Source organism: Rhipicephalus sanguineus, chromosome 2 (assembly GCF_013339695.2).
Source record: "Rhipicephalus sanguineus isolate Rsan-2018 chromosome 2, BIME_Rsan_1.4, whole genome shotgun sequence".
NCBI classification, from domain to species: Eukaryota; Metazoa; Arthropoda; class Arachnida; order Ixodida; family Ixodidae; genus Rhipicephalus; species Rhipicephalus sanguineus.
The window spans coordinates 115,375,118-115,396,008 of NC_051177.1; positions in this window are offsets into that span (position 1 = coordinate 115,375,118).

A 20,891-nucleotide genomic window follows, 5' to 3' on the forward strand; every position below is an offset into this window, starting at 1 on the left:
TGCGAAAAACGAGAACAGCGGCAACCAGAGACGTTTATATTAACGCAAGTGTACTTTTGCGCACCTATCACGGAGGCCAGCGTGGAAAGGGCATCTCATCGCTGATGTTTGTTACAACACGTATACCCAGAGAAACAAGTGTATACATTGTGCATTATTTCTTTCAGTATGTGTATGCTAGTTTTTCAGACGGCCCTCTAGCACCTTGTGCCAACGACGCCATATGCTGCTCTCGGGCGTCCATACTTCCCATTGGGCCCGCCAAGCAATCTCACATTGTAACGCGAGTTCATTACACGTCGTCCTGACGTCAACGCGACAAGACTTTCGACCACTCACGAGCTACTGACATACATCTCGCATCTTGCCGCTGCCTGTGATGAGCGTTAGCTGTAAGGGACACCATATGCTTTGCGGTGAAGTGGCAACAAAATGAAATGCAGGCGCGTTCGGAGGGCAAAATTCAAAAATTATTTTCTTCCTTAAAACAAAAAAATGATGTGATTAGACTTTCTGCATTACTTAACGATGAAGTCTTCTATCAAACGCCGCATGACGAGGATTTCTACTTGGACCGCATCAGTATGAAAAATACGGTCAAACATGCGACAAATCGCATATTTTCTGTAATTTCACAATTTTTTTCTGGACTATTTGAAGTCTATTTTACCCCTAAACATTTTTGTATTGAAGTACACTTTCCTGAAAATCATACTGTTATTAAGATTGGTTAGGGAGGGTTTCAGATAGCTCAGAAAAAAATCACGAAGATTGAACATTTTTGTAGTATTTGAAGATACGTAACTGGTAGTGAAACATAAAAATTTCGTAATTAATGAATAGGACAACTAAACAGAACCTCTGCGATAGCGCAAGCGCGGTTTAGAAGCTCAACACACAAACATAGATTTTATACACATTTTTCTATTAGGCACCGTTTAACAAATGCAAGCGAACTTCGAGGGGATGCCATGATCGTCAAAATTTTTTTCGAGCAAGAATCTTTTGCGACAAAACTCCATGTGGCACAGGAAAAGGGCACAAATTTTATCAGCAAGATCTGTGATGTTCGAGTGCCACGTCTGGGACACTTGGCATAGAATGACCCATATATATATATATATATATATATATATATATATATATATATATATATATATATGTATATATATATATATATATACGCACACACTGAAGGAACACGCTTCGCGAAATGCCTGCGTGAAATTAACTAATATATTACGTTCAGCGGGAACATTATCAATTGACACTGTCTTTCTGCTCTTTATTTTGCAGCGTTTATTGTTTCTTGTGTTGCTGCAATAAATAATTAAATGCATATTTTTTAAGCAAAATGTCACACACCTAACACAAACCGCGGCGCATGCTCGGAGTTGAAAATGTAACCACAGTTCCGCAATGGTCAGCGAAACATTTAGTCTACGTAACAAGACTCTTCGGCCGAACATGCTTGATAGGCGCTTTGGTTCTTTGGTAGGCGTTCGGGCATGCGTTAAAGCGCAGGACGATTTATGTTGTCGAGAGGAGATGTTAAGTGTCATTAGCGAGTCATCAAAGGCAACGCAACTACAGCCCTGAAGGAAACCCCTTCAGTTACGATCAAAAAGAGAACGCTATCAAGCACCATGACGCACCGCGATATTTTCCTGATCTTCACATTTTTGCCACGAGTTATGCGACAAGTTTATTGCGCAATTCTGCAACCTGTGCGTGCGCATGTTGCTCTCCTGAGATTGGCAAACTGGCATTCCCTGCACGTTGTTGTGCTGCGCGCTTCACAAAATACGCGTGGGAGGCTTCGTTTATTAATCCTAGTAATCGTGGTGCCAAACGGAAACGATCCGACTAATTGTGTAACTCTGGGCGGGCTCCGTAATTTCACTGATCGGAAGAGAAGTCATTACACTCGGCATTTACAAGCTTAAATCGCGTGCTCCCTGTTGCACTAATGATTTTTGAGTAAGTTATATGAACATTAGAACTTCATGTAAAGGACATACCGGAGGTATTTCTCCTGTTAGCCGCTCCGTGTTGCGCCAGGAAGGTTCATACTGCACGATAATTACGCGAGGCCACGTGGATAAGCCTACATTTCGTCCTCCTGCAGGCACTTCAATGACTCCGAACTCTCTTATCCACAATGATTTCTAATCACTAAGATGGTGTATACGGGAATGCTTCATGGTTCTAAATTGCAAAGCTTAAAAGGGTATCGCTTATCACAGAACACACAATCAGGCTCTGTGACCTGTTTTAACGTGACAGCGTTAAAGAGCTCGTTTTGCAGAAATTCCGGCGTCGTTGCTTCTGAGCGAAAAATCGGCGTTGTCCGTGAACGAAAATTCTAGATAGACGCAAATAAATAAATATGAAAACCTCTGTTAGAGTGGGAATCGAACCCAGGCCTTCTGCGTGGCAAGCAGGTGCTCTAGCACAGAGCCAACTGCTTTCGAAAAAACCCTATACAAATGTCATGTAATGTGAGTAGTCTCCTTATTGCATGTAATATTGCGTGGAGGAAGCGTAGAATTGCGCCAGGCGTCAAGACATGTGAATTAAACAAAGAGTGTGGTGTGTGAGGGCCCACCCGTTGCAATGCACTCAGGCAAATTTAATCAGCATCAGCAGCAAAAGCATCAACAAAGTGGGCATCTGCGTAGTTCGTGTGGTTCGTGTGTTCGTATCGTTCGTGCGTGGTTCGTACTTCGCTGATTCGCAAAAGGAAGAATTAAATTATGCCATAGTGGGCAATTGGCAGCTGTACTTGCAGTAGGCATTCTAGGATAGAAAAGGATGTGAACGGGACGTGATTAGGCTATCGTGTTCTAGTCTTCAAGGGAAGCTCAAGCGTCCTCCAACATTTTGAACATATTCTTAGAGCAATTAAATATCCACTGGATTGGATTACAAGTTCCGCAAAAAATGGGTCTCTGGATACTTTGACACCACCTTTGAATTGACTTCTTTCAAAGTTACAGGTACCGGTTTTTGGTACTTAATTTTTTGTCATATTCTGATAAAGGATACAGAGGAACGGTAAGGTGTCTGCAAAATATTTTTGTATCGGTTCTCGTACCAACGATTTTAATTAACTACAGTGATGAAAAATGTCGGAATACCCAGAGAAATAACGGTGGTACTACAGAAACGTTATATTAGAGACGCGTACGTTGAATCGGCTTCATCATCAAGTCATTGTTCGTGAGGTTGAAGGCACGAAACAATTGACTCAGGACGTCGAAGTATCTAATCAGTGTCTTGTGACAGCACACGGTTTCGCCTGTACCCTCTGCTGGAATGTCGGGCGGCATCAGCGTGCCGTCTTTCATCTTCGTTCATATGTTCCCCAGCATCCGTAACGGCCCTTGCGCATCCCGCGACCATCGTGAGCATGTGTGGCATCAAATTTGTGCGAGTCAGAATTTTCTTTTCTTTTGTGTGTGCATTTATTGCTGTACATCCAAGCCCTCGGCGATGTACTTTCAAGTGTAGATTTTGAGATAAATACTCTACGCGTGCACCATCAGCGGTTAAATTGACCCCATCAGCGGTCATTAGCCGCACACGCGGGTTATGATGACTGAGACACGGATCAGTTCGCGAGCGTAACCCACTCCCTTGCATTTATCGAAGAAGGTTTACATAGCCCTTGTCGATTATGAACCAGCTACTTCGCTTATGTTGTGACGCGGTCGAGTTCGCATGACAGGCTTCTATTTGTAGGTGCTTGCGATGTGTACACGCCTACACATTGATGCGTCTGTGTATGTGCCGTTCTTCAGTAATAAACATTTCTCGCATAGTAGGTGTTCCGCGATGGAGCACCTATTACGCGACAAATGTTTCTTTTGTTATTGAAGAATTGCACATACGAACAGGCATCAATGCGGTTCAGTGTAATTCGACACAAACCCAATGGAAGGGAGTTATTCAAGCAGTAACTGCAACAGCATACCCTTTGTCCCATTTTGTAACGACCCTAGATGTAATGCGGAAAGGTAGGGAGGTTAACCGTAAGATAAATATCCGGTATGCCACCCTGCAGTAGGAAGGGGTAAGGGGAGACAGAAAAGTAAAGAAGATAAGAATGACAGAGGGAGGCCGATAAGTAGAAACACACACACGGGAGTGTCATAATCGTTGAACAAGTCGGATCCCTCACAGGAACTTCAGGAACGCCTTTGTCGCTTTCGCTGCTTGAGCTCTTCTGCATTCAGAGATGGATTGCTCAGAAAACGGCTGGTCTACGAGGCGCGCAAACACTGCTCATAGGACTGTCTCTAGGAGCTGTATTGAGGGCAATAACACAGGATATCTTCGATGGTTTCTTCGCTGCCGAGGTGGTCACAGCCAGCACTGTCTGACATTCCGGTGCAACAGGCAATTACATTTGTGAAGTACACACCAAGCCACATGCGACAGAGAACGGTCGTCTCGGGCCGGGTTGTCCAAAGGGAATTTTCAGTCGTAGACATGTGTCCAGGCGGTGAAGGCGGGCGTGGAGTAAACCGGGTGTGTTCAACCACGGCCGCTTGATGAAAAACGCACGGTTCAACATAGATCCTGCGAGATCACACTCGAGCGTCAGAATCTTTGCTGCTGCGTCGCATCTTGACAGTGGAATGGGTACCATGACATCATTTCTGTGAGCTTTCTTAGCCGCATCATCGGCATGCTCGTCACCGATAATGCCGCAGTGGCCTGGGAACCACCGAAGAGTTATGCCCTTTGTCGATCAGTTCATGGTACAGTTGCCTTATTTCCAGCACATTTTGGTCTTGTGGTCCGCGACGTAGAGCCGTTCGAAAACATTGCAGAGCTGACTTCCAATGTGCAAATATTATCTATTTTATTGATGATTCTCGTTCAATCCTGCGAAGTTCGCTGCGGAGAGCAGCGTGCTAAGCAGCTATCACAGCTCTTGCAGATCCTCCTTATTTTCGAACTATCCCTGTACAATTTACCATGGTTCTTGTTTCATCGTAAAGTATGAGTAGAGACAGCTGCTTTAAAGCTGGCGACGAGAGATCAGCGTTCTAACGAATCTCTGGCCCTGTCAGATGAAGTTTCGGTAGCTCCACACATAAAAGAGGTGTCAGAATTCTTGAAGGAGGCGTAGCGCCTGTCGGGAGGCACTCTATGTAAACCGATATCCTATTACAAAAGGGGCAGCGAGCCGGTCTTCTGGGAGCGAGGCGAGGCCTTTGCAGGGGCGCCAGCGTGGTGGCTAATATGCGCTCTAAGCACCTCCAGAGTAATTTGAATTGTGGCCGATGACCTTCGGCTATTGCGATGGTCATACCGGTAAGCTTCCTGAGAAAGACTGTCATAGGCTCGTTTAACATCGAAAGATAGTACGACGGATAACCGACTGCTAATTTTTGGGTGTTGTACGTAAGTCACCAGATCGAGCACATTGACAGTAGAGCAACGAAGGCGTCGAAGACCAGCCATTAAATAGGGATATACTGTACAGTAAATCTAGTCCGGCAAGGATCGTTCGCTCCATCAGCTGTCCTACGCAACTAGCCAGCGCTATCGGGCGGTGCGACGTCAACTCTAGATGTGATTTTTCCGGTTTCCCATAAACGTAAATTGTTATCCTATGATTAACCCCAGAATTTCATCTTACTTGTAATGCGCTGTGCACGAGCGCTGGTTCCGCAAACCTGAAGTGAAAAACAAATAAAGAAAAGCAAAAAAAAAATTACCACTCGTTGCTTTTATTCTGTGTATTCGTGGTAACAACGTTAGCGCACAGCTTTTGTCATTGTTTTTGTTCGCGCACAGAAGCTTACCACGGCCATGTTTGTTTTTTTGTGGAATCTATTTACCCCTCAAAGAGCGACAGGTCAAATCTCAAGCCACACATTTAAGCTTGCGCACCCCTTCTTTCCTTTCGTGCTGGGTGGGCACTTGCAGACGCCCATTATTTGTCTAGCACAACGAAAACACCGGGCTGACGGCGCTGACGTCTCCTTCGGTGACATTTAACCTCTTGCTCTACTGCCCACGCAGTCTTCAAATCCCCGTATAAAAGTCTAAGCGGCTGGCCTGGCTGTTCCCTCGCATGCCGCTATCGCTTTTCTCCCAAGCTTAAGCCCGCCTAGATTGCCTCCTTCGTATGACGGGAGTTTTCCCCGCTGGGTAAAAGAGCCAACTCTGAGAAAAAGAGGGGAATCAAGGTAGGCGCAGAGGGATTCAGGGCAGGTGTAGGAGGGGGGGGGGGGCGTAATATAAGCACCCTGTCACGCCCGTGGATGCGGTTCTGTTGTCCTAACCCGCTGAACTTCATTTGATCATGGCACAACTGATAGGCACAAACTGGGAAGGAAACATTTAGGTAGGCCTGATATGGAGGAGGATGGGGAAGCGGTCAGATGAAGGAAGTGGTGGTAGGAGAAGGCGATAGGTAGCGGGATCACGTTTATACTTATAGGAGAGGGCGCACTCTCGTTATAGGTAACGGCGTTTCACCGACGCGATCGGCTTTAAGCAACCCCTTTCAATACTTAGCTGCCTTGCATCAGTTTATGCGTCGGGCTTTTTTTATGCTACAGTTCACCTAACCCCCCCCCCCCCCTGTACTTTCGTGTTTCGTAGAGAACCCACAACCTCTATTTGCGCCTGGACCATGCAAGTTTCCTGGACCGCCCTATTACCTTAAGCCTGGGTCAGACGGGTTTCATTGTTCGCTTGCGAAACATGCCTCGAGCGATGCAGCTGGGATCGGTGTTTACTGAAAGTTTAACTACGCTCCTGAACAACGCCCACGCACCAATAGAAGTTTTCTTTTTTATTTTAGTAAGCCGCTTCCGCGGGTTATACTGCGCTGACAGTGTCGTTGCTGGCCATCCAACTTACAAAACTATCGGTGTGCTGTTACACGGGTAAGGAACCTATGCAGTTACGTTGTTTTATTCGTTGTAGGTTCGATTTTGAACAGCTGTTCACTTCATTTTAATTTCCGAACTTTTTTGTTCTGTATATTGTTGTAGAAGAGAGACGCGTAGAGATGCACGGTTACTTTCGGCCTAAACCCAAATTATAACGCAACTTTCCTGTTCTTTGTTTTAGATCGCCATGACAGAAGAAAACTGATAACCTGTACGTAAGCTGTTCATGTTGCTCTGCGTTTCATATTTCAGGCGCCGATTTGTTATTTATTTGACCCTTGTTATTTCAGCCGGTTTCGCTCCCCGCCCCCTGATCTCTATGACACGCATTATTTATGCTTACTCGTCACTGCGCTCGCGTTGCGCATGCAGAGAGACGCGGGCATTGCGCAATGTGTGTTTGCGTAAGACACGTGTTAAAAAACAAATGAGGCATTTCCAAGAAGTGGTTTACCAAGGGGGTTCAGATCACTCGCTATAAAAAATGGTGCGGGAGGTTTGCACTAGGTCACGCAAAGCTTAATACAGCGAGCACGGGCCCGCCTCGAATCGTACTCCCCGTCGACCGAAACGTCTAGCTTCGAGATAAGCGGCTTCCTCCTCGGGAGTACGCATTTTTCGAGGACGCCCGATGATTGTCTCGGCGCGATCGGGCGCTGCCAGGCTATGAACTATCGAGCGGAGGTTGCGCGCGATGTCTCCGTCGGTGGGCGTGGCTTAGCTACTGCGCATGCGCTTACTGGCAGATAGTACGGTATGTGGTCGCTAGACGACGCTATGCTTGGTTCCCCTTTCTTTCTATCGTGTTTTTTTTCTCTTTCTATTTCTTTCTCTTTCATGGGTCTTCTCTCTTTCTGCATTTATTTCTCTCCATTGCTCTATCATTTTTCTGTGCTACTCTTTATTCTCTACCCTCCTCCTTTCCTTCCTCCACACGCTCATTTTCCCTTCCCACCTCCTTGCTACACTATATGCCATGTTTCGCTAGCGTACCTGGATAGCCGAGTGGTTAGGACGCTCGCCGTCGGATCCGTGGCCACGCGCTTTCGAATCCCGCCTCGCGAAGAATATTTTCTTACGAGTATTTCTCTATTTCTATATATATTTCTTTCTTTCTGCATGTCCATTTCTCTCTCTCTCCTTCTTTCCTTCTTTCTTTCTCTCTCTCTGTACTCGTTCTCTCACACGTCAGGGTTATTACAAACCACGCTGGAGCGGCGAGTGGTAGGATTTGCTCGAATTCTGTGGCACGTATCCGTTCATGATGATAATAGCTCTTTGCGAAGCAAGGGCGTTTTTATGCCGTGCTTAACAGCTTCGCTGCTAAAATACGCAACCGCAGCACAAACGCAGAAGCGTAAAAGGCCCCATTTAGTTAATTATTTCAGGACAGAACAGACCATCTGGCGGTAGAGGCATTGGAATAGATTGAGTGCGAAGTATAGGCATAAATTGTACCAATTTACTTGCAAATTGCACGAAAAAAAGTACTGTTTAAAACGGTGCTCGTGTTAAGGTAAACACTTATTGTCCACGCAATATGACATACGTACTATCGGTGTCAACTGAAACGCGAACAGCGGCAAGGCACCGTACAGTCGACTTTTCCAGTGCGACTGCAGCGCCAGAGCGCAAAGCCTAGCGGATAACAAAAAAAGCAATAATGAGACGGGGTCGCTCGAAACAGAACGCGACGAGCGCGTCTCCCTTCCTGCATGAGTGGGCGGATTGCAGTCGGTCTACGCGGGGCGCGTCTATTTTCTGCGTGCCCCTAACGGCCAATGTCGGCGAACTTGGGACGGGCCATTGCGAGCAACGCAGCTCCCTCTGGTCGGTGGACGGCGCCTCAGTCACCACCATGGACATGCGCGCATATGCAGAGCGCTGCCACACCGGATGTGCGTGCCTGTCGATGGTGATGACTGGACGGCGTGCACTACACTATTGCGAATGCATGCCGCTCTTCGCGTTTCATTTGACGTCCATGGTACTACATATTGAGCTTACTACTGCTCTTTTCTTGCTCAGCTTCGCCAGAAATATGCATTTTACATTGGTCATGGTGTAACTTCACACTCGGTGCCATAACTTGCTTAACTTAAAAAAACAAAAAAAAAAATTCACCGACGATTACAATATTCTGAGCGCAGCTTCATGTTAGCGCAATGCTAACTGCGTTTGAAGTTTTGGCCATCCGCAGTTGTAGCAATGTAACATTCGTTGCATATTGCCACGGAAATTGCCAGCTCTCGAGTGCTATGCGCATCACTCTCTTTCCGCATTGCAGGCGTCGAGAACAAAGCGAAACGCCGACAGCCGTGCTACGACAAGCGAAGCCAGCCACTTGTGTTCATCCTGTAGTTGCTGTTGTTCGTCAGACACTTGGAACATCCCACTGCGGGGGATAGTCCGTGAATCGGATTGTGTCTTGCTTAGGAAACTATCTCACTTGCTGATTGGTTGGTCGGTTGTTCCTAGAGGAATGGCACAACCCACCACGGGGGATCGGCCACGACTCGTGCGGCAGTAGGATTTGTGAATTTAAAAAAAAAGGGGGGGGGGGATAATTCTAAAGAGATAATTTGATAATTTGTAGGTAAACGAAAACATTAGTTGTCTTTACGGTTTCCGAAATGGATGCTAAAGAGATAAAAGAAAAGAAAATAATGAAAGAGAGAGAGAGAGTGAGTTAAATAAAAGAATTAAATAAATAATTAAAGATAAATGAAATGAATGCAATACGTATATACTAGAAACATTAGCATGGCAGTCGTTTTGATTCATTTATATAGCTAACTACCGCCTCACATATGTCCCTGTTGCAGTGCCCCAGTGCCGACGCCCCCAGGGAGAGTAATGCCGTTACGGAAAGCTCAAGACCAAGTTTTCGGAAAGGAGGCTCGAGAAATCTTTGCCTTAAATGTTGATATCTGCGACATTCTGTGAAAAAATGCTCTATGGTTTCTGTTTGCGAACAACAATAACATTGAGGGGAAGGAACAAAACCAGGCCTGTGTAAATAAAAATTTAAAGAGGGAATCCTGCATCGCAATTTAGTTAATGTAACTTCTAATTGTCTTGTGCCACACCATGAGCTTTCCCATGGAAACCTAAGGTGCTGAAAATCTACCCCGTTTAGAACAGAAGATTTTGTGTGTTCCTCTCGAATACAAAAATATCGAAATCGTGCGATAGTATTTTGGGAGGAGGGGCTTAGAACCTTCAGGACCGGGCCCTGAATTGATGCTGCCGCCAATGTGTCCGCTGCTTCATTTAGAGTTATTCCAGTATGACCTGGCACCCAAACCAAACGGACAATACGAACATGATTGGGCATGTATGTATAGAATTCTTATAGGCAGCTCGATGACTTTGGTACTGTCAAAGCAGCGCAAACTGACAAAGAATCGGTCAGTATAACCACTGAAGAATTAGATGCTGGGAGTTTGCGTAATGCCAGAATAATTGCCATTAATTCTGCCTGGAATATTGGCGTAAAATCGGGCAGTCTAAGAGAAAAAGACCAGTTTAATGCTGTTGAATAAATGCCCACTCCTGCCTTCTCATCTGTAACGGAGGCATCTGTGGCTATGACTGAACTTATCCGTAGACTCCTAAGGTGTTCGTTCAACAACCCGTTTAAATATCTAATGGGCAATAGTTTAGCATTTTTTGGAAGAATATCATCAAATTCTATTATTGTTTTATGATTGAGTACACTTGGGAAACTTATTTCACGGATGGTTACTTGTAAGGGCTCCAATAGCTTTTGTACGAAAATTATTTGAGGACGATGTAACCGAGACCACACACAATCAAAAAATCTGGACGGCTCGCTAAGAAATATATATTGCGATCGTCTGTGTGGGGAGGTATAGATGTTTAGAAATGTCTGGACTGTTAGAATACGAAACCTAGTTTGCAGAGATGGCAGGTATGTTTCATGGTAAAGAATATTAGTAGCTACAAACTTAGGAAGACTTAAACATATCCGTAATGCCTCACGTTCTATAGTTAGAAGAGGGCGTAATTTGTAAGCGGGTCCCCCACAGAATAACACACATCCAAACTCTAATATTGGTCGGACATACATGCTATATATCATTAACAATGTTTTTCTACGCGTTCCAAAACGAACGCGCTGAATACTAGCGCTTGCGTTCGTCCTGCACTTCTTTGTCCTCTTTTGTTTCAACGCTATGCTACAAGCCAGCCGCAGGGCACCTGCCAGCCCTACATGCGCACGTGCCCCGACCGAGGAGCCAGCACGTGATGGAGGAAGAGAGAGAGAAATGACTTTATTGACGGCACAGCGAGGTCGTTGAATTTAGCTTGCCGGTGGTTCGAAAGCTCGTGGCAAGTAGCTCACCACGACTTTTTCGGCCCAGTTAACTTCATTCTACACACTAATATTAATAATATCTGGGGTTTAACGTCCCAAAACCACGATATGATTATGAGAGACGCCGTAGTGGAGGGCTCCGGAAATTTCGACCACCTGGGGTTCTTTCATTCTACACACGTTGGTCATTTGACGACAAGGGAGTGAGTCCCACGTCTTGAGGTAGGAAGCTGGCATTATTGCTTTTGGAGGCGGGTTTCCCTCGCATTCCCAAAGAATGTGATTTAGGGTAGCCTTCAGGCAGCCACAGCAAGCGACGTTGGAGGCCAGTGGCTCGTGATATTGACAGACTCGACGTTCGCTCTCTTTCGTCTTCGTTCGCTCTATCAGTTACGCCAACGACGCAAACGGCGACGCCGCTCAACCCAGGAACAGGCACCTAAGATCTGCCCTCTAAAAGTGAAAAACGTGGAGGACGCTTGAGCTTCGTCGTCAGGAGTAGAACGCGATAGCGCAATCGGACCCCGTGCGCATCGCCTTCTCAATCCGCCTTTTTTCCCGACACCACGGCGCATGCGCTCTCCCCTAGCGGAAAAGTGGTGAAACATCTCTTCATCTGGAAGGCTTTGCTTCTGGCAATGCCGGTTGTCCCGCCTCCTACCAAACTGCTACAAAAACGGCAGAGGGCCGCACAGAAAAATGAAAGAGGCGTATTGCTAGCCTGGCTTCGGTTCTCGGTATTCAACCGTGCCGTAAGGAAACGAACAAGTGTGCGCGTAACATTGGCTGTTTCAAAGTATCCTAGAATGCCTACGGCAAGTAGAGTTGTTTAGCCCCAGCATTCGTGCTTTTGCGAATTAGCGAAGGGCCCACTACGCATAACGCAACACGCGAACATACGCAGCTGTTCACTTTGTTGATGCTCTTGCAGGTGATGATGATTAAATATGTCTCAGCGCTTTGTAATAGATGGGCCTTCAAAACACCCACTCGTTGCGCAATTCACATGTTTTTACGCCGAGCGCGATTTTACGCTTCTGACACGCAATATTACATCTGTTAAGAGGACTCCTTCCACTACTTGGCATTCATATAGTGTTTTTTTCCGACGAAGTTCGAAGCAATATGTTTTGGCAGTTCTTCGAAACCGTCTGAGTTACCACCTTCCTTTTCTTTATGTCCCGACAAGTGTTGCTAAGGGATTCCAGTTGTCGGGATTCTTAAAGGAAATAGTTGATACTGTCAACTTTTTGAAAACCAGATTTACATTAGAGTATTTATATAATATAGACAGAACAACGCTAACCGCTGCACTTGTGAACAACCTTTTCCCGGAACCTGTATACCGACTGCCATATTTGCTTTTGCCTGGCCATGATGTATTATTCCGTGCACGTAGAATGTGTATATCGCCAGCAGCGAAAACTTTTTCTTTAAACTGCACACATCCACTCTACCAGTGAAGAAATGGCTCAATGAGAGAGCAATATATGTGCCCTGGACTGTAAATTGTAGACTCAGTAACCAACCTGAGACGACAGAGCATTGTTTCATCCATTGTCGTGACGCATTTTATTTCTGGGACATTCTAAATAGAACAATCAGAAGAGGCCTTCCTATCACAGCTCATGGTATTAGGTTCCTACCTTTCAAAAAGAGACCCACTAATATTACACCGTGTGCTTTATTCATGTTATTATGATCTTATTCGCTATCGAAAAGTCGCATGATCGACAGACACACCGAGCCACCACGACCGACCAGGTCTGTCTTCCGAGAAGAAGCTGCTCAAGTGCTCAGTGTTGTTGAGACTTTCGAGACCGTTACGGAGTGGCCTGCACTTCTGGATGCTTGTGTGTGTTTGCCTGACTTTTGAAATGTCTCCTATTGTAGGCAACAATGTGGGTGTTGTGTATAAGGTAATTATAATGGGACGAATTATGTTGTGCGCGGTTCAGAGCAATAACAGATCATCTTTCCATGAAAAAAAGAAAAAAAAACAATAACGTGGATTTGTGATGGAACACCTGCTTGCCACACAGACGGCCTGGGTTCGATACTCTATCGACCCGATGTTTTTGTTATTTATTTTATTTGCATTTTTCTCAATTTTTTCGTTCACGCTCACAACCAACGACACCAACAATGACGCGATAACCGGAATTTATGCGAAACGAGCTCTTTAACGCTACCGCGTTAAAACGTTTCATTTCTTTTCAGGGAGGCCAACCCGTACCAAATCAGCGTTTGCATAAACTTGTTACGCCATCTGCCTTCAGCAGCAGAAAGTAGCTGTTCAGAAAGGTTGCCTCGCGTTGCTATTAAGTATTTCCGGAAGGTTTCGCCCGATTACGGTCAAAACCATCCGGCCGACGAAATAGAAAGAGAACGGAATTGTCTGACGCTATCACGCCCACGCACGCTGCACCAAATACTTGCATGTATACGTGAAAGTGCTAGCAGGCACCTAATGTGATGCTTGACTGTTTCACGTACTAAAAGCCAGTGGCGTTAAACGTTTTGTGAGAGTCTTTGCGTGCTCGTGACTTGTGCAGGCTGTTTCGTGGGAGTTTTTACAACATCGTGTTTTTCGTGTTTACTTAGCGCGCACGAATAGTGTATCTTGATACTTCGGAGCAGCCTGCCATAAAATGCCTGCGACCTTTCTATTTCTCTTCGTTCAAAATAGTAAAACACGCGACGGAGTCGTTAATTTTAATGACTTCTAAGTTTACGAATGCTGAGGCGCACGCATGCGCGATGGCTTAGCAGCACGCGAACTGTCCTGGTTGCTCGAAGCCATCTTCCCAGACTCGACAGAAACGGAAGCGGCTCGCACATTCACAACTGCCACTTACGCCTCGAGGCACTTTCGTAAACGAGATTAATGCAGGCGCAGGTCCGCTAATGCTTCCAAAACAGGCATCGACAACTCCCAGGAAAACGAACGAAATGACCAGACATGAATGAGCAAGAGTATGGCATGTGTTGGCCGTATGGTCCCATCTCTTCTGTATTTCTATATACGTGTATGTCCCGTGTCTTTTACAGTTTTTGCGAGCAGTAATTGCGTGAAGTGTTCTTCGTGCCATCAATTACGGTTCTCGCTGTCGTGGTTTGGTTTTTTATGTTATTTATTGCATATGTTACTAGCCCCGGATTGATGCAGGTAACCAATAAATTTGCCGTCTTGCCACTTAATTGCGCCATCCTGCGAACCTCTTGAAGATATTTGCCCCACGCTGAATGTCGTTCTGGTGTGCAAAAAAAAAGATTTTGCCACTGATCCATGCTGGTTATATAGTATCGTGCATTTAGAAATATCCACAATATTAGTGCATGTTTACAGCGTGCTATTTTGTTTCTATTCCGTGATATTTTCCTCACCGAGGTTATTGTCATGTTTGCATAACACAATGTGATTTTTGTCGCGTTGTTGCCATAACTTTGGCAAGGAATGAGGCGTCTTTCAGCTTTGAAGGCACTTCTATGAATCTTTCCCGTATAAATAAGGATAATGAAAGAACATTAGTAGTCAGAACATGCGTGTGACGTTCTTTTCTATACGGTCAAACACTTGTTTTTCCTGTCTCTCTCTCTCTCTCTCTCTCTACCTGCCGTGGTATTCTTTGTACAACCTTTTAGTGTATGAACTTGCACAAAGGCCAACAATCGCTATTACGATTCCACGGCAAACGTTGGACCATTTGTCTACCGTGGTTGGCGTTGGACTTTCGAAACTCCGTTAAACAGAAGGAAGGCATACAGAAGGGAGAAGGCAGGGAGGTTAACGAGACAGCAAACCGGTTGGCTACCGTGCGCTGGGGGAAAGGAGAGTGGAAAGATAAGAGTGGTACTATAACACGACGACGAACTGGGAATGTGGACAAACATGCCGAGTGATGGGAACCGCAATGCGAAGGTTCTTCACAGGGGTCGGAAATATTTGCATGGCGGTAAGTGTAGTGTCTGAAGGGCGCCTCCGCTTATAAGAGGACCTTTCGCAGGCAGTACGCAGACAGACAGTCGAACGCATACGGGGGGGGGGGGGGCGCCATGTTAGCATGCATAATGTCATTAGCGTTCGCCAGCACTTCAACACCTGTGTCTTCGCTCATCTCTTCTTATACCCCATCCCTCCACAAAAAAAGAAAGAACTCTAACCGAGAGTACATGCTCTCACCAAACCCGCCCATGACAAGCAGGTACAGGTGAGAGTGCGCGACTGTGCAGTTCCGCGTTAAAGGAAGTGTATGACAAAAAGAAAGATAAATTGGAATAGGGGCGAGAACTGAAGAGACAGAAGAAATTAAGAAAGAGATAGGGCATACATTCAAGCAGCAAATAAGTAACAAATATCGTGTCTAGGAAAAGTTCCTTACCTCTTGCCCTTTCTCGACTCCTTTACGACGAAGCTTCGTCCAAACTCCCCAATCAAATTTGCACCTCTTTCTCCCACTCTCTCAATTTCCCCCGCTCTCACTACATCACCCTATTGCGCAACACAATGAAATCCTCCAACAAACAGAGACGCTGCACGCAGTGCGAGACGCCAACGTGCAGTGAAAGAAGTACTGCCGAGATACGTATACGAGGCTCAGCGCATATTTTGTCTTCCTCGGCCAGGTGGTGCTAGTGCAACGCAATAAACACTGAAAACTATAAAAAACGTGTCTAAAACACAAGGAATACTCCTCCACGTACACAATCTTTTCAAATGCAGCCGAGGTGTTTCTCGCCTGAACTGCAGCACTGCGGAAGCATCGCTAGCTCCTCCGTGGAGCTGTCCCTCATATACATTCCTTCTCTTGCTGTTTTCTCTTTTTTCTTTTTCTATGTTCAAGTTCGTCTCTCTGAGCTGTATGTTCACCTGCCCGTAGATGCTCGCTTGTAGTCCACGCGTTCTTGTCGAGTGGAGAAGGGAGGCGCTGCAGCTCGCGTCTGCTGGAGAGATGGAACCTCGGGGGTGCCCCATCAGTACTTCGTTTAGAAGAAGACTAACACACCCTAATGGAGCTGTTGGTCCGTGAATTGCGAAAAAGCGTTTCGCGAAGCGGCGAAAATATGCTTCTGTGCTGCTGCTTACTGAAGTTTTCGAAACCTCTCTGGAGTTTCCAGTTAAGCAGCCACGAGGCGAGGAGAGAAGAAAGGAAGGGAAGCGAAGAATAATAAAAAAATAGCGTAGCTTGCACTGAAGGCTCATTGCTAAAGAGACAGCGGAGCTTATGGCCACATAGATAGTCCTGGCTGCTGCTGTTTTGCTGAGTTTTGCAAATTTTCTCTTTCTTCCTTCCTCTATTTCTTTCTATTAACCCGAAAGTGTTTTATGCCGGGGTCCACCAAAACTGTTGTGACGTATTTCCGTCACGGAAATGACGGCGAAAAAATGCACACGGTCACACGGCAACGAAAAACTAAGAAAAAAAAAAGGTTTCGTGAACGGTAGTCGCACCTACGACATTTCGGTCCGCGACAACAGATGTCGGGCACGCTATCCACTGCGCCACTGCCACACTATCAGGAGGCATCATAAACGCACCTTTTATAAATGCACCGTCACAAACGCGCCTTGTTTTAATAGGCATTGTGCAAGCTCTCCTATATCAGTGTACAGTAAACAATCAACACAGACGCGAGACAACAAGAGCGGAAGATCAATTACGACGCATCCCATCGCGTTGTATCTTTTCGACCTGGTGACGAGGTGCTGCTTTTGACACCTATTCGCACACCTGGTCTCTGTGACAAGTTTCAACCACGCTTCATCGGGCCGTACATAGTTCTGGAACAGACTTCGCCTGTTAATTATCGTGTGACACCACTTGTAGTCCCAACAGACCGCCGTTACCGCAGCACCGAGATTGTGCACGTTTCTCACATGAAACCCTCCACGCGACGTTCCTCGTCACCTTGACTTGCAGCGGCCAGGATGTCCGCTTACACGGGGGTCAAATTAGTGTGGGCACTAGTTACGTGCTTCTTTCTCATCTGTGCATTATCATAATCATCATCATCAGTTTGTCTCTCTGTCATCATCGTCGCCGTGTGTCATTGTGATCATCATCGGGTGTGTGCGCGCTCGGCCCATTCTCTTCCGAGGCCTTGGGTCTAATAAACGTCGCTTCAACCAAGACGTCATAATATGCAAACTGGAGACAAAAAATTAAAGGAGCTTCGCACTAGTGGGGCCAAGCCTGAAAGAAGTGCGGAGCTGGGTGGAGTTCTTTGCTTCTCTTTATTTACCCCTTTCTTTCTTCATCTCTCTCTTCCCTTTTCTTTATATTTTTTCCTGTGGCTTTTCTGTCTCTGTCTACTTCTGTTTCTTTCTTCCTCTACATATTTCATTCTTTCTCGCTTTTTACACCTTTCTTTCTCTTTCTTCCCTTTCTGTCTCTCTCGCTCTCTATTTCTCACTTCCTCCTTGTTTCTATCTCTTTTTTTTCTGCTTGTATCTTTCTCTCTCTTTCTTTGATTCTTTCTATTTTTTACTTTATCTTTCTGTTTTTCCCTTTGCACTCTCTGTTCTATCTTTCCCTTTCTTTTTATGCTATGCTTTACTATTTCCCTTCCTCCTTTCCCTCCTCCTCATCCTCACATATCTCTCCTCACCCTCACTTCTCTTTCCCAAATCCTTGCTTACTATGACATGCCAGGCTATGTTTTGCTGTGCTAGCGTGCCTGGGTACCTGAGCGGTTACGATGCTTGCGTTTATATCGGGGGTGTGAGGGTTCGGATTCCGACTCAGCAAAACATTTTTTCGCGGAGAATTTTTCTCTTTCTCTTTCTTTCTATGTCCTTCTTTCTCTCTTTCTTTACTCGTGCTTTCACCCATCCGAGTTTTTGCATCCCATGCTGGACAAATTGTCGGAGCAGGAGAGCGCGCGCCGGGCACTCATGTTCGGGGAGCAAAGCAGGAGGGGACGAATAGAGAGCGCAGCGGCGGTGTTGTTGCGTTGCACGCGCTAGAAAGGTCATCATCATCATCATCAGCAGCAGCAGCAGCAGCAGCCTGTCTACGCCCACTGCAGGGCAAAGGCCTCTCCGATGTTCCGCCAATCCACCCGCTCCTGTGCTTTCTGCTGCCACGTTATACCTACAAACTTCTTAATCTCATCTACCCACCTAATATTCTGTCCCCCCCCCTCAAGCGTTTGCCATCTCTTGGAATCCAGTCAGTTACCCTTAATGACCACCGGTTATCCTACCGACGTGCTACGTGCCCGACCCTTATCGATTTCTTCTTCTTGATTTCAACTATGATATTCTTAACCCTCGTTTGTTCCCTGACCCACTCTGCTCTCTTCCTGCCTCTTAAGGTTACACCTATCATTTTCCTTTCCATCGCTCGCTGCGTCGTCCTCAATTTAAGTTGAACCCTCTTTGTAAGTCTCCAGGTTTCTGCTCCGTAGGTGAGTACCGGTAAGATGCAGCTGTTATATACCTTCCTCTTGAGGGATAGTGGCAGATTACCATTCATAATTTTATAATGCTTGGCGAATGAGCCCCATCCCATCCATATTCTTCTAGTTATTTAACTCTCGTGATTCGGCTCCGCGGTTACTACCTGTCTTAAGTAGACGTACTCCTTTACAACTTCAAGTGTCTCGCCACCTATCGCAAAGCGCTGTTCTCTGCCAATATTGTTCCACATTACTTTAGTTTTATGCATCTCTTATGCTGTTTTTACAGCTCATGATTACTGAACTGAATACGGAAAGTAGAAGAGCAGGTCTGAAAATTATTATGCTAGAAAGGTAGATAGAATTTATGATGATGATAGTTTATGCGAACGTGTAATGGCCTAACGAAAAGCATATCAGTTCCGCTGTAAAAAAAAAAAAAAAAAAAAAACGCCAGGCCTGCGCGGAATACGCAGCACAGTCACAGCGAATGCTGGAGGAGCGGCCTTCTCTAGAGCCTGTTGTAAGCTCTTTTGGGGCGACTACTGGAAGTACAGTTCCAAGGTACCCACTACGCCATAAATCATCATAATTTTGCGAAATAGGCAAGTACCAACTATGCCGTTCTTCATCCTTCTTCGAAGAAGCGAGGTATCCGCTACACATCTGTACGGCATTTTTTTTTTTTTTGCGACGCAGGCTTGAAAAAAAGTTTATGTGTATTAGATGTGGGCAGTAAGACCGGTGTTGCGTATTAAGTGAAATAGTGTCTTCTGGAATCTGTTGTCACGTATCCAGCGGCCACAGCTGGTCGTCTCACAGTAGCGAAGGCCAGCTTGCGCGAGCGTTCCGGCTGTAACCTTTGGAATGTCCATATAAGATGGTATGCATCTATCTGCTTGCATCACTGGAACAGAGCAGTACGAACACGTAGCACCTAGTGGTAAATGAGACCAGTGCCACGTCGAGAGGACAGCGGGTGTGAGGTCTACCCCATCCCGCAGCCTCCTAAGCCCGACTTCCTCCGCTCTAATAAGGTGAAGGGGGACGGAGCAGACATACGGTGGGATAAGAGCGCGTGTATCCTGCCGGAGAAAGTTTTGACGGGCTCGGAGTGAGTTGAGGGGTTGAGTTGAAAGGGAATGGAGGGAAGATCTGCAAAAAGAGGGCAGCGTGCCTGCTGGTCAGCAGCAATATTGTGAGGGTTCGCAGCATGGCCTTGAATCCAGTGTATCCTGACTCAAGTAGTTGTATTACGATTCAAGGCATTATGTCGTCTTTGTTGATGATGGGGCTCATGACAACGAATTATGGCTGAGCCTTTTGTAATGGTTGGGAAGGTTTTAACCACGCACTCATTGTGCAAGTTGCTTTGCGTGACTCCTGGTTGTTACCTCGATCTCTACCACGCTATATTACATCTCTTAGCACGATTTCTTGCCAGACATAACGCCCATATAGGGTCTTCTTGCGAAAAATTTTCAAGCACTGGCGTGGATCTGTGGTGGAATAATCAAGTGTCACGCGGAGGGTCTGGGTTCAAATCGCGCTTTTATGGACACCGCGGCGGTGGCGGCGGCGGTGGTGGTTGCGGAAAATTACACCACCGAAACTGGCTGTCGTTGTGATCTCGTGAGAGTTTTCGCTGTAAAAGAATGGCACGCGTGATACATTCAACGTGCACCAGGCGACACTACCGTGTCGCCCGCTGAAATTAGCCGATGGTTCTACAGGAAACGGCAGAGACAAAAAAAAAAGACAAAGAAAGACAGAGAAAACAAGAGAAGAAAAATAGAGCAGTTCCCTTAGTGGTGCCTCCTGATCATTTTCGCCTGAAAAAATTTCTCGGGTACATCGCATTCTAGTTAGGCAGGTGTGCAAGCTTATCTTTAGCGCAAACATGCGTGGGCGCTTTTACAAAGAAAACCTAGAAGCGTATGCTTACCTGCACTTGCCATTAACTACTGTGACAACGTTTATTTTTCTCACGCCTAATTAACATTATACGGGGAAAATACTTATCACGCGATTTTTCGTACAGCCAGCGTTAGCGTGTGGGCATGTATGTTATAGCTAGCACATTGCTTTGCTTAACTTTCGTATTTAATGTTTGTTTGACCTCCTAGCCACGTGATATGCGATCTATGCCGTTGAACTGAAGTTTTTAATGCACAAACATGGCCACATTAACGCTTTCATAGCCTGTAGTGGGACAAAATAAATTAGGCAAG